Here is a 21,507-nt window from a genome sequence, read left to right as displayed (position 1 = left end):
TGATGTCACAGTACAGGGATAATACACACATTGATCTCACAGTACAGAGATAATACACACAGTGATATCACAGTACATGGATAATACACAGTGATGTCACAGTACAGGGATAATACACAGTGATGTCACAGTACAGGGATAATACACACAGTGATGTCACAGTACAGGGATAATACACATAGTGATGTCACAGTACAGGGATAATACACACAGTGATGTCACAGTATAGGAATAATACACACAGTGATGTCACAATACAGGGATAATACAAAGTGATGTCACAGTACAGGGATAATACTCAGTGATGTCACAGTACAGGCATAATACACACAGTGATGTCATAGTAAAGAGATAATACACACAGTGATGTCACAGTACAGAGATAATACACACAGTGATGTCACAGTACAGGGATAATACACACAGTAATGTCACAGTACAGGGATAATACACACAGTGACGTCACAGTACAGGGTTAATACACACAGTGATGTCACAGTACAGGGATAATATACACAGTGCTGTCACAGTACAGGGATAATACACACAGTGATGTCACAGTACAGGGATAATACACACAGTGATGTCACATTACAGGGATAATACACAGTGATGTCACAGTACAGGGATAATACACAGTGATGTCACAGTACAGGGATAATACACACAGTGATGTCACAGTACAGGGATAATACACACAGTGATGTCACAGTACAGGGATAATACACACAGTGATGTCACAGTACAGGGATAATACACACAATGATGTCACAGTACAGGGATAATACACACAGTGATGTCACAGTACAGGGATAATACACACAGTGATGTCACAGTACAGGGATAATACACACAGTGATGTCACAGTACAGAGATAATATACACAGTGATGTCACAGTACAGGGATAATACACACAGTGATGTCACAGTACAGGGAAAAAACACACAGTGATGTCACATTACAAGGATAATACACAGTGATGTCACAGTACAGGGATAATACACAGTGATGTCACAGTACAGGGATAATACACACAGTGATGTCACAGTACAGGGATAATACACATAGTGATGTCACAGTACAGGGATAATACACACAGTGATGTCACAGTACAGGGATAATACACACAGTGATGTCACAGTACAGGGATAATACACACAGTGATGTCACATTACAGGGATAATATACACAGTGATGTCACAGTACAGGGATAATACACACAGTGATGTCACAGTACAGGGATAATACACACAGTGATGTCACAGTACAGAGATAATACACACAGTGATGTCACAGTACAGGGATAATACACACAGTGATGTCACAGTACAGGGATAATACACACAGTGATGTCACAGTACAGGGATAATACACAGTGATGTCACAGTACAGGGATAATATACACAGTGATGTCACAGTACAGGGATAATACACAGTGATGTCACAGTACAGGGATAATACACAATGATGTCACAGTACAGGGATAATATACACAGTGATGTCACAGTACAGGGATAATACACACAGTGATGTCACAGTACAGGGATAATACACACAATGATGTCACAGTACAGGGATAATACACACAGTGATGTCACAGTACAGGGATAATACACACAGTGATGTCACAGTACAGGGATAATACACACAGTGATGTCACAGTACAGAGATAATATACACAGTGATGTCACAGTACAGGGATAATACACACAGTGATGTCACAGTACAGGGAAAAAACACACAGTGATGTCACATTACAAGGATAATACACAGTGATGTCACAGTACAGGGATAATACACAGTGATGTCACAGTACAGGGATAATACACACAGTGATGTCACAGTACAGGGATAATACACATAGTGATGTCACAGTACAGGGATAATACACACAGTGATGTCACAGTACAGGGATAATACACACAGTGATGTCACAGTACAGGGATAATACACACAGTGATGTCACATTACAGGGATAATATACACAGTGATGTCACAGTACAGGGATAATACACACAGTTATGTCACAGTACAGGGATAATACACACAGTGATGTCACAGTACAGAGATAATACACACAGTGATGTCACAGTACAGGGATAATACACACAGTGATGTCACAGTACAGGGATAATACACACAGTGATGTCACAGTACAGGGATAATACACAGTGATGTCACAGTACAGGGATAATATACACAGTGATGTCACAGTACAGGGATAATACACAGTGATGTCACAGTACAGGGATAATACACAATGATGTCACAGTACAGGGATAATATACACAGTGATGTCACAGTACAGGGATAATACACAGTGATGTCACAGTACAGGGATAATACACACAGTGATGTCACAGTACAGGGATAATACACACAGTGATGTCACAGTACAGGGATAATACACACAGTGATGTCACAGTACAGGGATAATACACACAGTGATGTAACAGTACAGGGATAATACACACAGTGATGTCACAGTACAGGGATAATACACACAGTGATGTCACAGTACAGGGATAATACACACAGTGATGTCACAGTACAGGAATAATACACACAGTGATGTCACAGTACAGGGATAATACACACAGTGATGTCACAGTACAGGGATAATACACACAGTGATGTCACAGTACAGGGATAATACACAGTGATGTCACAGTACAGGGATAATATACACAGTGATGTCACAGTACAGGGATAATACACAGTGATGTCACAGTACAGGGATAATACACAATGATGTCACAGTACAGGGATAATATACACAGTGATGTCACAGTACAGGGATAATACACAGTGATGTCACAGTACAGGGATAATACACACAGTGATGTCACAGTACAGGGATAATACACACAGTGATGTCACAGTACAGGGATAATACACACAGTGATGTCACAGTACAGGGATAATACACACAGGGATGTCACAGTACAGGGATAATACACACAGTGATGTCACAGTACAGGGATAATACACACAGTGATGTCACAGACCAGGGATAATATACACAGTGATGTCACAGTACAGGGATAATACACACAGTGATGTCACAGTACATGGATAATACACACAGTGATGTCACAGTACAGGGATAACATACACAGTGATGTCACAGTACAGGGATAATATACATAGTGATGTCACAGCACAGGGATAATATACATTTGATGTCACAGTACAGGGATAATACACAGTGATGTCACAGTACAGAGATAATACACACAGTGATGTCACAGTACAGGGATAATACACAGTGATGTCACAGTACAGGGATAATACACAGTGATGTCACAGTACAGGGATAATACACAGTGATGTCACAGTACAGGGATAATACACAGTGATGTCAGAGTTCAGGGATAATACACACAGTGATGTCAAAATACAGATATAATACACACAGTGATGTCACAATACAGGGATAATACACACAGTGATCTCACAGTACAGAGATAATACACACAGTGATATCACAGTACATGGATAATACACAGTGATGTCACAGTACAGGGATAATACACAGTGATGTCACAGTACAGGGATAATACACACAGTGATGTCACAGTACAGAGATAATACACACAGTGATGTCACAGTACAAGGATAATACACACAGTGATGTCACAGTATAGGAATAATACACAGTAATGTCATAGTACAGGGATAATACATAGTGATGTCACAGTACAGGGATAATACACACAGTGATGTCACAATACAGATATAATACACACAGTGATGTCACAATACAGGGATAATACACACAGTGATGTCACAGTGCAGGGATAATACACACAGTAATGTCACAGTACAGGGATAATACACACAGTGATGTCACAGTACAGGGTTAATAGACACAGTGATGTCACAGTACAGGGATAATATACACAGTGATGTCACAGTACAGGGATAATACACACAGTGATGTCACAGTACAGGGATAATACACACAGTGATGTCACATTACAGGGATAATACACAGTGATGTCACAGTACAGGGATAATACACACAGTGATGTCACAGTACAGGGATAATACACACAGTGATGTCACAGTACAGGGATAATACACACAGTGATGTCACAGTACAGGGATAATACACACAGTGATGTCACAGTACAGGGATAATACACACAGTGATGTCACAGTACAGGGATAATACACACAGTGATGTCACAGTACAGGGATAATAAACACAGTGATGTTACAGTACAGGGATAATACACACAGTAATGTCACAGTACAAGGATAATACACAGTGATGTCACAGTACAGGTATAATACACAGTGATGTCACAGTACAGGGATAATACACAAAGATGTCACAGTACAGGGATAATACACAGTGATGTCACAGTACAGGGATAATACACAGTGATGTCAAAGTACAGGGATAATACACACAGTGATGTCACAGTTCAGGGATAATACACACAGTGATGTCACAGTACAGGGATAATACACAGTGATGTCACAGAACAGGGATGATACACACAGTGATGTCACAGTACAGGGATAATACACACAGTGATGTCACATAAAGGGATAATACACACAGTGATGTCACAGTACATGGATAATACACACAGTGATGTCACAGTACAGGGATAATATACACAGTGATGTCACAGTACAGGGATAATATACACAGTGATGTCACAGTACAGGGATAATATACACTTTGATTTCACAGTACAGGGATAATACACAGTGATGTCACAGTACCGAGATAATACACACAGTGATGTCACAGTACATGGATAATACACACAGTCATGTCACAGTACAGGGATAATATACACAGTGATGTCACAGTACAGGGATAATATACACTTTGATGTCACAGTACAGGGATAATACACAGTGATGTCACAGTACAAAGATAATACACACAGTGATGTCACAGTACAGGGATAATACACAGTGATGTCACAGTACAGGGATAATACACAGTGATGTCACAGTACAGGGATAATACACAGTGATGTCACAGTACAGGGATAATACACAGTGATGTCAGAGTTCAGGGATAATACACACAGGGATGTCACAGTACAGGGATAATACACACAGTGATGTCACAGTACAGGGATAATACACACAGTGATGTCACAGTACATGGATAATACACACAGTGATTTCACAGTACAGGGATAATGTACACAGTGATGTCACAGTACAGGGATAATATACACTTTGATGTCACAGTACAGGGATAATACACAGTGATGTCACAGTACAGAGATAATACACACAGTGATGTCACAGTACAGGGATAATACACAGTGATGTCACAGTACAGGGATAATACACAGTGATGTCACAGTACAGGGATAATACACAGTGATGTCAGAGTTCAGGGATAATACACACAGGGATGTCACAGTACAGGGATAATACACACAGTGATGTCACAGTACAGGGATAATACACACAGTGATGTCACAGTACAGGGATAATACACATAGTGATGTCACAGTACATGGATAATACACACAGTGATGTCACAGTACAAGGATAATACACACAGTGATGTCACAGTACAGGGATAATATACACAGTGATGTCACAGTACAGGGATAATATACATAGTGATGTCACAGTACAGGGATAATATACACTTTGATGTCACAGTACAGGGATAATACACAGTGATGTCACAGTACAGAGATAATACACACAGTGATGTCACAGTACAGGGATAATACACAGTGATGTCACAGTACAGGGATAATACACAGTGATGTCACAGTACAGGGATAATACACAGTGATGTCACAGTACAGGGATAATACACAGTGATGTCAGAGTTCAGGGATAATACACACAGTGATGTCAAAATACAGATATAATACACACAGTGATGTCACAATACAGGGATAATACACACATTGATCTCACAGTACAGAGATAATACACACAGTGATATCACAGTACATGGATAATACACAGTGATGTCACAGTACAGGGATAATACACACATTGATCTCACAGTACAGAGATAATACACACAGTGATATCACAGTACATGGATAATACACAGTGATGTCACAGTACAGGGATAATACACAGTGATGTCACAGTACAGAGATAATACACACAGTGATGTCACAGTACAGGGATAATACACAGTGATGTCACAGTACAGGGATAATACACAGTGATGTCACAGTACAGGGATAATACACAGTGATGTCACAGTACAAGGATAATACACAGTGATGTCAGAGTTCAGGGATAATACACACAGGGATGTCACAGTACAGGGATAATACACACAGTGATGTCACAGTACATGGATAATACACACAGTGATGTCACAGTACAGGGATAATATACACAGTGATGTCACAGTACAGGGATAATATACATAGTGATGTCACAGTACAGGGATAATATACACTTTGATGTCACAGTACAGGGATAATACACAGTGATGTCACAGTACAGAGATAATACACACAGTGATGTCACAGTACAGGGATAATACACAGTGATGTCACAGTACAGGGATAATACACAGTGATGTCACAGTACAGGGATAATACACAGTGATGTCACAGTACAGGGATAATACACAGTGATGTCAGAGTTCAGGGATAATACACACAGTGATGTCAAAATACAGATATAATACACACAGTGATGTCACAATACAGGGATAATACACACATTGATCTCACAGTACAGAGATAATACACACAGTGATATCACAGTACATGGATAATACACAGTGATGTCACAGTACAGGGATAATACACACATTGATCTCACAGTACAGAGATAATACACACAGTGATATCACAGTACATGGATAATACACAGTGATGTCACAGTACAGGGATAATACACAGTGATGTCACAGTACAGGGATAATACACACAGTGATGTCACAGTACAGGGATAATACACATAGTGATGTCACAGTACAGGGATAATACACACAGTGATGTCACAGTATAGGAATAATACACAGTAATGTCATAGTACAGGGATAATACATAGTGATGTCACAGTACAGGGATAATACACACAGTGATGTCACAAAACAGATATAATACACACAGTGATGTCACAATACAGGGATAATACAAAGTGATGTCACAGTACAGGGATAATACTCAGTGATGTCACAGTACAGGCATAATACACACAGTGATGTCATAGTAAAGAGATAATACACACAGTGATGTCACAGTACAGAGATAATACACACAGTGATGTCACAGTACAGGGATAATATACACAGTCATGTCACAGTACAGGGATAATACACACAGTGATGTCACAGTACAGGGATAATACACACAGTGATGTCACATTACAAGGATAATACACAGTGATGTCACAGTACAGGGATAATACACAGTGATGTCACAGTACAGGGATAATACACACAGTGATGTCACAGTACAGGGATAATACACACAGTGATGTCACAGTACAGGGATAATACACAGTGATGTCACAGTACAGGGATAATATACACAATGATGTCACAGTACAGGGATAATAAACACAGTGATGTCACAGTACAGGGATAATACACACAGTGATGTCACAGTACAGGGATAATACACACAGTGATGTCACAGTACAGAGATAATATACACAGTGATGTCACAGTACAGGGATAATACACACAGTGATGTCACAGTACAGGGAAAATACACACAGTGATGTCACATTACAAGGATAATACACAGTGATGTCACAGTACAGGGATAATACACAGTGATGTCACAGTACAGGGATAATACACACAGTGATGTCACAGTACAGGGATAATACACATAGTGATGTCACAGTACAGGGATAATACACACAGTGATGTCACAGTACAGGGATAATATACACAGTGATGTCACAGTACAGGGATAATACACACAGTGATGTCACAGTACAGGGATAATATACACAGTGATGTCACAGTACAGGGATAATACACACAGTGATGTCACAGTACAGGGATAATACACACAGTGATGTCACAGTACAGAGATAATACACACAGTGATGTCACAGTACAGGGATAATACACACAGTGATGTCACAGTACAGGGATAATACACACAGTGATGTCACAGTACAGGGATAATACACAGTGATGTCACAGTACAGGGATAATATACACAGTGATGTCACAGTACAGGGATAATACACAGTGATGTCACAGTACAGGGATAATACACAATGATGTCACAGTACAGGGATAATATACACAGTGATGTCACAGTACAGGGATAATACACAGTGATGTAACAGTACAGGGATAATACACACAGTGATGTCACAGTACAGGGATAATACACACAGTGATGTCACAGTACAGGGATAATACACACAGTGATGTCACAGTACAGGGATAATACACACAGTGATGTCACAGTACAGGGATAATACACACAGTGATGTCACAGTACAGGGATAATATACACAGTGATGTCACAGTACAGGGATAATACACACAGTGATGTCACAGTACAGGGATAATACACACAGTGATGTCACAGTACAGAGATAATACACACAGTGATGTCACAGTACAGGGATAATACACACAGTGATGTCACAGTACAGGGATAATACACACAGTGATGTCACAGTACAGGGATAATACACAGTGATGTCACAGTACAGGGATAATATACACAGTGATGTCACAGTACAGGGATAATACACAGTGATGTCACAGTACAGGGATAATACACAATGATGTCACAGTACAGGGATAATATACACAGTGATGTCACAGTACAGGGATAATACACAGTGATGTCACAGTACAGGGATAATACACACAGTGATGTCACAGTACAGGGATAATACACACAGTGATGTCACAGTACAGGGATAATACACACAGTGATGTCACAGTACAGGGATAATACACACAGTGATGTCACAGTACAGGGATAATACACACAGTGATGTCACAGTACAGGGATAATACACACAGTGATGTCACAGTACAGGGATAATACACACAGTGATGTCACAGTACAGGAATAATACACACAGTGATGTCACAGTACAGGGATAATACACACAGTGATGTCACAGTACAGGGATAATACACACAGTGATGTCACAGTACAGGGATAATACACAGTGATGTCACAGTACAGGGATAATATACACAGTGATGTCACAGTACAGGGATAATACACAGTGATGTCACAGTACAGGGATAATACACACAGTGATGTCACAGTACAGGGATAATACACACAGTGATGTCACAGTACAGGGATAATACACACAGTGATGTCACAGTACAGGGATAATACACACAGTGATGTCACAGTACAGGAATAATACACAATGATGTCACAGTACAGGGATAATACACAGTGATGTCACAGTACAGGGATAATACACAATGATGTCACAGTACAGGGATAATATACACAGTGATGTCACAGTACAGGGATAATACACAGTGATGTCACAGTACAGGGATAATACACACAGTGATGTCACAGTACAGGGATAATACACACAGTGATGTCACAGTACAGGGATAATACACACAGTGATGTCACAGTACAGGGATAATACACACAGTGATGTCACAGTACAGGGATAATACACACAGTGATGTCACAGTACAGGGATAATACACACAGTGATGTCACAGTACAGGGATAATACACACAGTGATGTCACAGTACAGGAATAATACACACAGTGATGTCACAGTACAGGGATAATACACACAGTGATGTCACAGTACAGGGATAATACACACAGTGATGTCACAGTACAGGGATAATACACAGTGATGTCACAGTACAGGGATAATATACACAGTGATGTCACAGTACAGGGATAATACACAGTGATGTCACAGTACAGGGATAATACACACAGTGATGTCACAGTACAGGGATAATACACACAGTGATGTCACAGTACAGGGATAATACACACAGTGATGTCACAGTACAGGGATAATACACACAGTGATGTCACAGTACAGGGATAATACACACAGTGATGTCACAGTACAGGGATAATACACACAGTGATGTCACAGTACAGGAATAATACACACAGTGATGTCACAGTACAGGGATAATACACACAGTGATGTCACAGTACAGGGATAATACACACAGTGATGTCACAGTACAGGGATAATACACAGTGATGTCACAGTACAGGGATAATATACACAGTGATGTCACAGTACAGGGATAATACACAGTGATTTCACAGTACAGGGATAATACACAATGATGTCACAGTACAGGGATAATATACACAGTGATGTCACAGTACAGGGATAATACACAGTGATGTCACAGTACAGGGATAATACACACAGTGATGTCACAGTACAGGGATAATACACACAGTGATGTCACAGTACAGGGATAATACACACAGTGATGTCACAGTACAGGGATAATACACACAGTGATGTCACAGTACAGGGTTAATACACACAGTGATGTCACAGTACAGGGATAATATTCACAGTGATGTCACAGTACAGGGATAATACACACAGTGATGTCACAGTACAGGGATAATACACACAGTGATGTCACAGTACAGGGATAATACACAGTGATGTCACAGTACAGGGATAATATACACAGTGATGTCACAGTACAGGGATAATACACAGTGATGTCACAGTACAGGGATAATACACACAGTGATGTCACAGTACAGGGATAATACACACAGTGATGTCACAGTACAGGGATAATACACACAGTGATGTCACAGTACAGGGATAATATACACAGTGATGTCACAGTACAGGGATAATACACACAGTGATGTCACAGTACAGGGATAATACACACAGTGATGTCACAGTACAGGAATAATACACACAGTGATGTCACAGTACAGGGATAATACACACAGTGATGTCACAGTACAGGGATAATACACACAGTGATGTCACAGTACAGGGATAATACACAGTGATGTCACAGTACAGGGATAATATACACAGTGATGTCACAGTACAGGGATAATACACAGTGATGTCACAGTACAGGGATAATACACAATGATGTCACAGTACAGGGATAATATACACAGTGATGTCACAGTACAGGGATAATACACAGTGATGTCACAGTACAGGGATAATACACACAGTGATGTCACAGTACAGGGATAATACACACAGTGATGTCACAGTACAGGGATAATACACACAGTGATGTCACAGTACAGGGATAATACACACAGTGATGTCACAGTACAGGGTTAATACACACAGTGATGTCACAGTACAGGGATAATATTCACAGTGATGTCACAGTACAGGGATAATACACAAAGTGATGTCACAGTACAGGGATAATACACACAGTGATGTCACATTACAGGGATAATACACAGTGATGTCACAGTACAGGGATAATACACAGTGATGTCACAGTACAGGGATAATACACACAGTGATGTCACAGTACAGGGATAATACAGATAGTGATGTCATAGTACAGGGATAATAAACACAGTGATGTCACAGTACAGGGATAATATACACAGTGATGTCACAGTACAGGGATAATACACACAGTGATGTCACAGTAAAAAGATATTATATGTATTGATGTTACTAGTAGAATCTTACAGCAAAGAAATGATTATTATCCCAGGATTAGTTTTTTTCTGTTTGGATACAGTATTTATCATCCATAGGTTAAATCATTGTTTCCCAACGCAAGACTACAACTCCCAGCATGTCTGGAAGCCTTTGGCAGATTTTGGCTGTCCAGGTATTCTGGGAGTTGTAGTTTTGCAAAACCTAGAGGCGCCCTGGTTGGGAAACACTGGGTTAAACTATAAGAAACTTTGGTATAAATCTTAAATGAACTGTTTCCTTTAAGGGGTTAATTTAAAATGACTCACAAATTATGTCAGATGACCTGTCACATTGCATTTTGTTTAAAGATCATAAATCATTCATTAAGATGAATCTAGAATAAAAGGAAACATCTGGAAGGGGGTAAATACATATCTGATTAACCAGTCGGGGGTGGGATCCGAGGATGATCCCAAGGTATTGATTTTAATCATGTTCCGGGAAAAGGAAAAATGATCCACGATGAAGATGTCAGGAGCGGCTTCCAATACACGGATTGACGGAGGGGGAGGAGAGGATGGGGTGAATACTAATGAAACAGTTATGGAGATCCAGGGCTGGTGCATGGAATTTTGTCACCATAGACCACTACTTCCCAATCAGGGTTCCTCCAGCTGTTGCAAAACTACAATTCCCAGCATGCCCGGACAGCCAAAGGTTGTCCAGGCATGCTGGGAGTTGTAGTTTTGCAACAGCTGGAGGCACCCCAGTTGGGAAACAGAGCCCTCTACAATAGCTAATTTGGCTGCCCACTTGACTCTGCCCATTGGCTCGCCCTTTGACAAATCCCTTACTACTGGGGTTACACACTGTAACAAATCTCTTCCTCATGTAATCTCCTTACTACTGGGGTGATACACTGTAACAAACCTCCTCCTCATGTAATCTCCTTACTACTGGGGTGACACACTGTAACAAACCTCCTCCTCATGTAATCTCCTTACTACTGGGGTGACACACTGTAATAAACCTCCTCCTCATGTAATCTCCTCACTACTGGGGTGACACACTGTAACAAATCTCTTCCTCATGTAATCTCCTTACTACTGGGGTGATACACTGTAACAAACCTCCTCCTCATGTAATCTCCTTACTACTGGGGTTACACACTGTAACAAACCCCCTCCTCATGTAATCACCTTACTACTGGGGTGACACACTGTAACAAACCTCCTCCTCATGTAATCTCCTTACTACTGGGGTGACACACTGTAATAAACCTCCTCCTCATGTAATCTCCTTACTACTTGGGTGACACACTGTAACAAACCTCCTCCTCATGTAATCTCCTTACTACTGGGGTGACACACTGTAACAAACCTCCTCCTCATGTAATCTCCTTACTACTTGGGTGACACACTGTAACAAACCTCCTCCTCATGTAATCTCCTTACTACTGAGGAGACACACTGTAACAAACCCCCTCCTCATGTAATCACCTTACTACTGGGGTGACACACTGTAACAAACCTCCTCCTCATGTAATCTCCTTACTACTGGGGTGACACACTGTAATAAACCTCCTCCTCATGTAATCTCCTCACTACTGGGGTGACACACTGTAACAAATCTCTTCCTCATGTAATCTCCTTACTACTGGGGTGATACACTGTAACAAACCTCCTCCTCATGTAATCTCCTTACTACTGGGGTTACACACTGTAACAAACCCCCTCCTCATGTAATCACCTTACTACTGGGGTGACACACTGTAACAAACCTCCTCCTCATGTAATCTCCTTACTACTGGGGTGACACACTGTAATAAACCTCCTCCTCATGTAATCTCCTCACTACTGGGGTGACACACTGTAACAAATCTCTTCCTCATGTAATCTCCTTACTACTGGGGTGATACACTGTAACAAACCTCCTCCTCATGTAATCTCCTTACTACTGGGGTGACACACTGTAAAAAAAAACCTCCTCATGTAATAACCTTACTACTGGGGTGATACACTGTAACAAACCTCCTCCTCATGTAATCTCCTTACTACTGGGGTGACACACTGTAATAAACCTCCTCCTCATGTAATCTCCTTACTACTTGGGTGACACACTGTAACAAACCTCCTCCTCATGTAATCTCCTTACTACTGGGGTGACACACTGTAACAAACCCCCTCCTCATGTAATCACCTTACTACTGGGGTGACACACTGTAACAAACCTCCTCCTCATGTAATCTCCTTACTACTGGGGTGACACACTGTAATAAACCTCCTCCTCATGTAATCTCCTTACTACTTGGGTGACACACTGTAACAAACCTCCTCCTCATGTAATCTCCTTACTACTGGGGTGACACACTGTAACAAACCTCCTCTTCATGTAATCACCTTATTACTCGGGGGACACAATGTAACAAACCTCCTCCTCATGTAATCTCCTTACTACTTGGGTGACACATTGTAACAAACCTCTTCCTCATGTAATCTCCTTTCTCCGGGCTGACACACTGAAACATTCCCCTCCTCATCTGATCTATTACTGGGGTGACACACTGTAACAAACCCCTCCTCATGTAATCCCCTTACTACTGGGGGGACACACTGTAACAAATCTCCTCCTCATGTAATCTCCTTACTACTAGGTTTACACACTTTAACAATCCTCCTCCTCGTGTAATCTCCTTACTACTGGGGTGACACACTGTAACAAACCTCCTCCTCATGTCATCTCCTTACTACTGGGGTGGCACACTGTAACAAACCTCCTCCTCATATAATCTCCTTACTACTGGGGTGACACACTGGAACAAACCTCCTCCCCATGTAATCTCCTTACTACTGGGGTGACACACTTTAACAAACCTCCTCCTCATGTAATCTCCTTACTACTGGGGTGACACACTGTAAAAAACCTCCCCCTCATGTAATCTCCTTACTACTGGGGTGATACACTGTAACAAACCTCTTCCTCATGTGATCCACTTACTACTGTGGTGACACACTGTAACAGACCTCCTCCTCATATAATCTCCTTACTACTGGGGTGACACACTGTAACAAACCTCCTCCTCATGTAATCTCCTTACTACTGGGGTGACACACTGTAACAAACCTCCTCCACATGTAATCTCCTTACTTCTGGGGTGACACACTGTAACATACCTCCTCATGCTGCTTGCTGAGCAAGTGGTTTGGATGCTGGTTGTCATACTTTCTTGTGGCAGGCAGAGCGGCATCCCCCCATCAAGAGGGCGATCTAGGCGGCTGCCTATTTTGCCTATAGGCAGAGCCGGTGCATTGCCATAGAATGAGATTTGCCATAGAATGAGATGCTCCGCCTCCATCACATCCTATTGGCTCACACTTGTCACGTGACATATTTAAACGTCACGCAGCGATGCGCACAGCAGTGTCAGTTTGGCTATCACGGAGAGGATCTCTTCTCCTTGTAATAGCTGAAGCTGCATGGAGCTTTCATGTCCTCTGTGGCCCGACAGAAGCTCACACATTTACGCTGCTCATACGGCTGCCTCATAAACATTTACTCTATTATTACATGTACTGTTGATACACAGCGCTATCGGGATCCCTATGCCCGATGGCGCTGTCATCAGTGTGCCTCCTCGCGAGCGCCCCACGCCCGCAGCTCTACTCCCTGTCCCCCGTTAACGCTCAGGGAGCGGGGAACAGAAAGTTGAGCATCAGGTGCAGGTAAGGTAGTACTGCACATGCGCAGCACTACGCAAATAGCCTAGGGCTAAAGTTAGTATTGCGCATGCTCAGTTGTCCTTCCCTACGCAATTTGCGTAGTTCTGCGCCTGCGCAGTACTAACTTTAGCCCTACGCTATTTGCGTCGTGCTACGCATGCGCAGTACTACTTTACCTGCGCCTGATGCTCTACTTTCTGTTCCCCGCTCCCTGAGCGTTAACGGGGGACGGGGAGTAGAGCTGCGGGGGACAGGGAGTAGAGCTGCGGGCGTGGGGCGCTTCTATATTCATATAGAATATTCATTTTCCTTTAAAGAGGAAACAGTATCAGAGGAAGTGAAACTCTTATTGGTGGAAACACCATACCACCCATGGAAGTGGAAATGGAACCAATAGTAGTGGAAGTGGAACCATCAACAGTGGAAATACCACCAGTGAGGGATGAGACATCACCAGTAGAAGTGAAAACAACATTGATGGAAGTGAAACCATTAATATTTTAAGTGGAACTACCAGCAGTAGAAGTAAAACCACACCAGTAAGATAGAAGAAAACATCAGTGGACGTAAAACCATCACCAGGAAAGGGGAAACTATCACGAGTGGAAGTGAAAGCGCCAGTGAAAAAGGGGCCAACACTAGTGGTAGGAAAGTCATGAATAAACCATCAGTGGAAGTGAAACCATCACCAGTGAAAGTGGAGCCAACACTAGTGGAAGTGAAACCATCGCCAGTAAATTTGGAACCACCACCAATGGAAGTGAAACCAAAATCAATAGAAGTGGAACCATCAAGATTGAAAATGGAATTATTGCCAGTGAAAGTGGAACCACACCAATGACACAACACCAGAGGAAGTGGAGGTAGAACAACACCATGACACAAGAAACGGCATCAATGGTGTGACACCATCAGCAGTATGGGTTAAACTACCACTAGTGGAAGAAGAAGAAGAACCACCAGTGGAGGTGGAAGCACACCAGTAAAAAAGGAGCCAACGTCAGTGGAAGAGAAATCCACACCAGTGAAAGTAAAACCAAAACAGTTAAAAAGAAACTAATACCAGTGGAAGTAACACCAAAAAATGTGTAACCCCCACCAATAGATGTGGAGACAACACAAGTGGAAGTAGAACAACAACATGACACAGGAAACAGCATCAATGGAAGTAACACCATCAGCAGTATAGGGTAAACTTCCACTAGTGGAAGAAGAAGAAGGTGGATGTACACCAGTAGTGTTGCTTGCAAATATTCACAATGCGAATTATATTCGCGAATATCACATATTCGCGAATTCGTGAATATTCGCGAATATAGCACTATATATTCGTAATTACGAATATTGTTTTTTTTTTTTTTTTTTTCCACAGTACACATCACAGTGATCACCCCTCTCTGCTTCCAGCTTGTATGGTGTATATAAGGCTCTAATACTACTGTGTGAGACTGGCGTGCGAATTTTCGCATATGCTAATTTTTTACATGATAATTTACGCATAAGCGAATTTTCGCATATGCGAAAATAAAACGAGAATATTACGAATATGCAAATTTAGCGAATATATGACGAATATTCGTCCATATATTCACAAATATTCGCAAATTCGAATATGGCCTATGCCGCTCAACACTATACACCAGTAAAAAAAAGGAGCCAACGTCAGTGGAAGAGAAATGCACACCAGTGAGAGTAAAACCAAAACAGATAAAAAGGAACTAATACCAGTGGAAGTGACACCATATCCAAATTAAGGTGTAACCCCCACCAATAGATGCGAAGACAACACCAGTAGATGTGGAACAACCACCAGAAGAACCCCAGTAAAGGTTGAACAATAACCAGTAGTAAAAGTGGAATCACCGCCAGGGGAAGTGGTCAGGGGAACTCCTGAACCACAACGTGCTTTACCATGGAGGTTTGTTTAGGGACTCAAGTTAAAGGGGGTAAACAAAAAAAATGTTATCATCTATCTAAAGCCCATGGACCCCCATCAGTCACATGGACCTCCGTGAGTCACGTGGACCTCCATCAGTCACATGGACCTCCGTCAGTCACATGGACCTCCATCAGTCACATGGGCCCCCATCAGTCACATGGACCTCCATCAGTCACATGGACCTCCATCAGTCACATGGGCCCCCATCAGTCACATGGACCCCCATCAGTCACATGGACCTCCATCAGTCACATGGACCCCCATCAGTCACATGAACGTCCATCAGTCACATGGACCCCATCAGTCACATGGACCTCCATCAGTCACATGGACCTCAATCAGTCACATGGGCCCCCATCAGTCACATGGACCCCCATCAGTCACCTGGACCCCCATCAGTCACATGGACCTCCATCAGTAACATGGACCTCCATCAGTCACATGGACCTCCATCAGTCACATGAACCTCCATCAGTCACATGGACCCCCATCAGTCACATGGACCCCCATCAGTCACTTGGACCCCCATCAGTCACCTGGACCCCCATCAGTCACATGGACCCCCATCAGTCACCTGGACCCCCATCAGTCACATGGACCCCCATCAGTCACATGGACCTCCATCAGTAACATGGACCTCCATCAGTCACATGGACCTCCATCAGTCACATGGACCCCCATCAGTCACATGGACCCCCATCAGTCACAAGAAGGAGGATCCTGTCTCCCTTCTTTCCATAATGGGAAATAATGAGGCCAAGCACTAATAGGATATGACAAATGTCTCGTTTATAGGGAACAGGGGACCCATCTTTATAATCAGTGGTGGTCCCCCTGGTGTAGTCCCCACTGTTGACACGTTTTTTGTAAGAAAATCATTGTAGATCAGCTCAAGACTACATGATTAGATCAGACTACATGCAGGCTTTGTTTGTAGTCTGTAACCATGGAAACACATAGGCCTGAATAGGAGCTGTGTACACAAATCGGGAGCAGATGTTTTATCAAGAGGATTTGCATTCAGTATTATTTTGGGTGGATTGGAGAATAATAATACATTTCTGACCATGTTTACCGTTTTTTCCTCTTCCCTATAAAGAATAATAGCAGCTAATTTGCGCTCCGGACTAATCTTCATTGATTAAGTAAACTTTTCCTTCCGCGCTTCTCCTTTAATTACAGGGCGCCCACGCTGTGATTTATTAGCGCCCAATATTTCATCCAGGTTCCCCCTGTCATCCCTGCTAGGAAATAAACAAGAGAAGGATTTCCTATTAAGTGTTTGCAGTGAAGCGGCGGCCGCGCCATCCATCAGCTGTAATGAGGCGAGGAGCGCACAACGAATATGTATTAGTGCAGCAGATCAGGCGCCCCTTGTACCCCGCCAGGAGCGGGCACCACTGGGACACCTCCCAACCTTCATCTCCTTCATCTCATCGTTCTGACGTCAAAGACAAAGCGGCAAAGAAATAACGTAACAGCGTCCCTAAAAACGATGAGACGCTGCAGGTAGAAAACAACATCGATGGGAAAAACGTTACGGCGCGATGTTATAGGAGTCAGTTACGGTACATTGACATTTATTTTATTCATTTATTTTCAAAAATAAAATAAAATCTGATATTTTTATTTACTTTTTCAAGAATTTTCACAAACGCATCACAAAAAAATTGATTGCACCAACAATAAGAATGTGATACATAGATACAGCGCATGACTTTTTTATTTTTCCTACTTCAGGCTACATTTCCACACAACTTGTTTCTGTTGTTTTATATTTTTTTCTGTTTTTTATTTTAATTTTTTTTGTTTTTTAAGCTTACAAAAAAAAAAAAAAAGTGCCCCAAAACAACACTTTCCCCTGTGTTAACACTTTTTTATTTTTCATTTTTTCATTTTTTTTTTTTTTCGTTTTTTTTTTGTTTGTTTTCTAAAATCCACCATTGTTAAAGGGGTACTCCGGTGGAAAAGTTTTTTTTTTTTTTTTTTTTTTTAATCAACTGGTGCCAGAAAGTTAAACAGATTTGTAAACCACTTCTATATAAAGATCTTAATCCTTCCAGTACTTACCAGCTGCTGTATGCTCCAGTGCTTATTAGCTGCTGTATGCTCTTTTCTTTTTGAATTTGTTACTTTTTGCAGGGCTTCCCCCACACGAGCTTGTAGCCCTGGAGACAGATCAATAGTACAGAAGCGTGAGACAGTCCTCTGAAGTCTCTGATCTGTCACCCGCGACTCTGTGACTTTTAACGGATGTCACTGGATGAGCGGATTATTCTGGAAATAGCATTTATGTGATTTCTCCAGGGATCTCCCCTGTAAATAATATATTAACCCCGTATAAACCAGAGCAACTGTAAACAGAGACCAGAAAGAAGCTGCGTGCGGTATCCAGCAGCCGGGTCATTACACAATATAAGTCATATAGGGCCGGTGTGGGCTCCGGGGAGGATTATCAGGTATGCACAGTATTACACAATATAAGTCTTTTAGGGGCGATGTGAGGGGCCCGGGGAGGGTTATCAGGTATGTACAGTATTACACAATATAAGTCATATAGGGCCGGTCTGTGGGCTCCAGGGAGGATTATCAGGTATGTACAGTATTACACAATATAAGTCATATAGGGGCGATGTGAGGGGCCCGAGGAGGATTATCAGGTAAGTACAGTATTACACAATATAAGTCATATAGGGCCGGTCTGTGGGCTCCAGGGAGGATTATCAGGTATGTACAGTATTACACAATATAAGTCATATAGGGGCGGTGTGTGGGGCCCGGGGAGGGTTATCAGGTATGTACAGTATTACACAATATAAGTCATATAGGGGCGGTGTGTGGGGCCTGGGGAGGGTTATCAGGTACATACAATATTACACAATATAAGTCATATCGGGGCGGTGTGTGGGCTCCGGGGAGGATTATCAGGTACATACGGTATTACACAATATAAGTCATATAGGGCCGGTCTGTGGGCTCCGGGGAGGATTATCAGGTATGTACAGTATTACACAATATAAGTCATATAGGGGTGGTGTGGGGGTTCCGGGGAGGATTATCAGGTAAGTATAGTATTACACAATATAAGTCATATAGGGCCGGTCTGTGGGCTCCGGGGAGGATTATCAGGTATGTACAGTATTACACAATATAAGTCATATAGGGGCGGTGTGTGGGGCCCGGGGAGGGTTATCAGGTATGTACAGTATTACACAATATAAGTCATATAGGGGCGGTGTGTGGGGCCTGGGGAGGGTTATCAGGTACATACAATATTACACAATATAAGTCATATCGGGGCGGTGTGTGGGCTCCGGGGAGGATTATCAGGTACATACGGTATTACACAATATAAGTCATATAGGGCCGGTCTGTGGGCTCCGGGGAGGATTATCAGGTATGTACAGTATTACACAATATAAGTCATATAGGGGTGGTGTGGGGGGCCCGGGGAGGATTATCAGGTAAGTACAGTATTACGCAATATAAATCATATAGGGGTGGTGTGGGGGTTCCGGGGAGGATTATCAGGTAAGTATAGTATTACACAATATAAGTCATATAGGGCCGGTGTGTGGGGCAGGGATGGGTTATCAGGTATGTACAGTATTACACAATATAAGTCATATAGGGCCGGTGTGTGGGGCAGGGATGGGTTATCAGGTATGTACAGTATTACACAATATAAGTCATATAGGGGTGGTGTGGGAGTTTCGGGGAGGGTTATCAGGTACGTACAGTATTACACAATATATGTCATATAGGGGCGGTGTGTGGGGCCCGGGGAGGGTTATCAGGTATGTACAGTATTACATAATATAAGTCATATAGGGGCAATGTGTGGGGCCCGGGGAGGGTTATCAGGTATGTACAGTATTACACAATATAAGTCATATAGGGCTGGTTTGTGGGCAGGGAAGGGTTATCAGGTACGTACAGTATTACACAATATAAGTCATATAGGGCCGGTGTGTGGGGCCCGGGGAGGGTTATCAGGTACATACAGTATTACACAATATAAGTCATATAGGGGCGGTGTGTGGGGCCCGGGGAGGGTTATCAGGTACATACAATATTACACAATATAAGTCATATAGGGGTGGTGTGTGGGGCCCGGGGAGGGTTGTCAGGTATGTACAGTATTACACAATATAAGTCATATGGGGGCAATGTGTGGGGCCCGGGGAGGTTATCAGGTATGCACAGTATTACACAATATAAGTCATATAGGACCAGTGTGTGGCGCCCGGGGAGGGTTATCAGGTACATACAG

Source organism: Hyla sarda, chromosome 2 (assembly GCF_029499605.1).
Source record: "Hyla sarda isolate aHylSar1 chromosome 2, aHylSar1.hap1, whole genome shotgun sequence".
In the NCBI taxonomy this organism is placed as follows: domain Eukaryota; kingdom Metazoa; phylum Chordata; class Amphibia; order Anura; family Hylidae; genus Hyla; species Hyla sarda.
The sequence above is the reverse complement of the archived record's forward strand: the minus strand, read 5'-3'. Positions refer to the sequence as shown.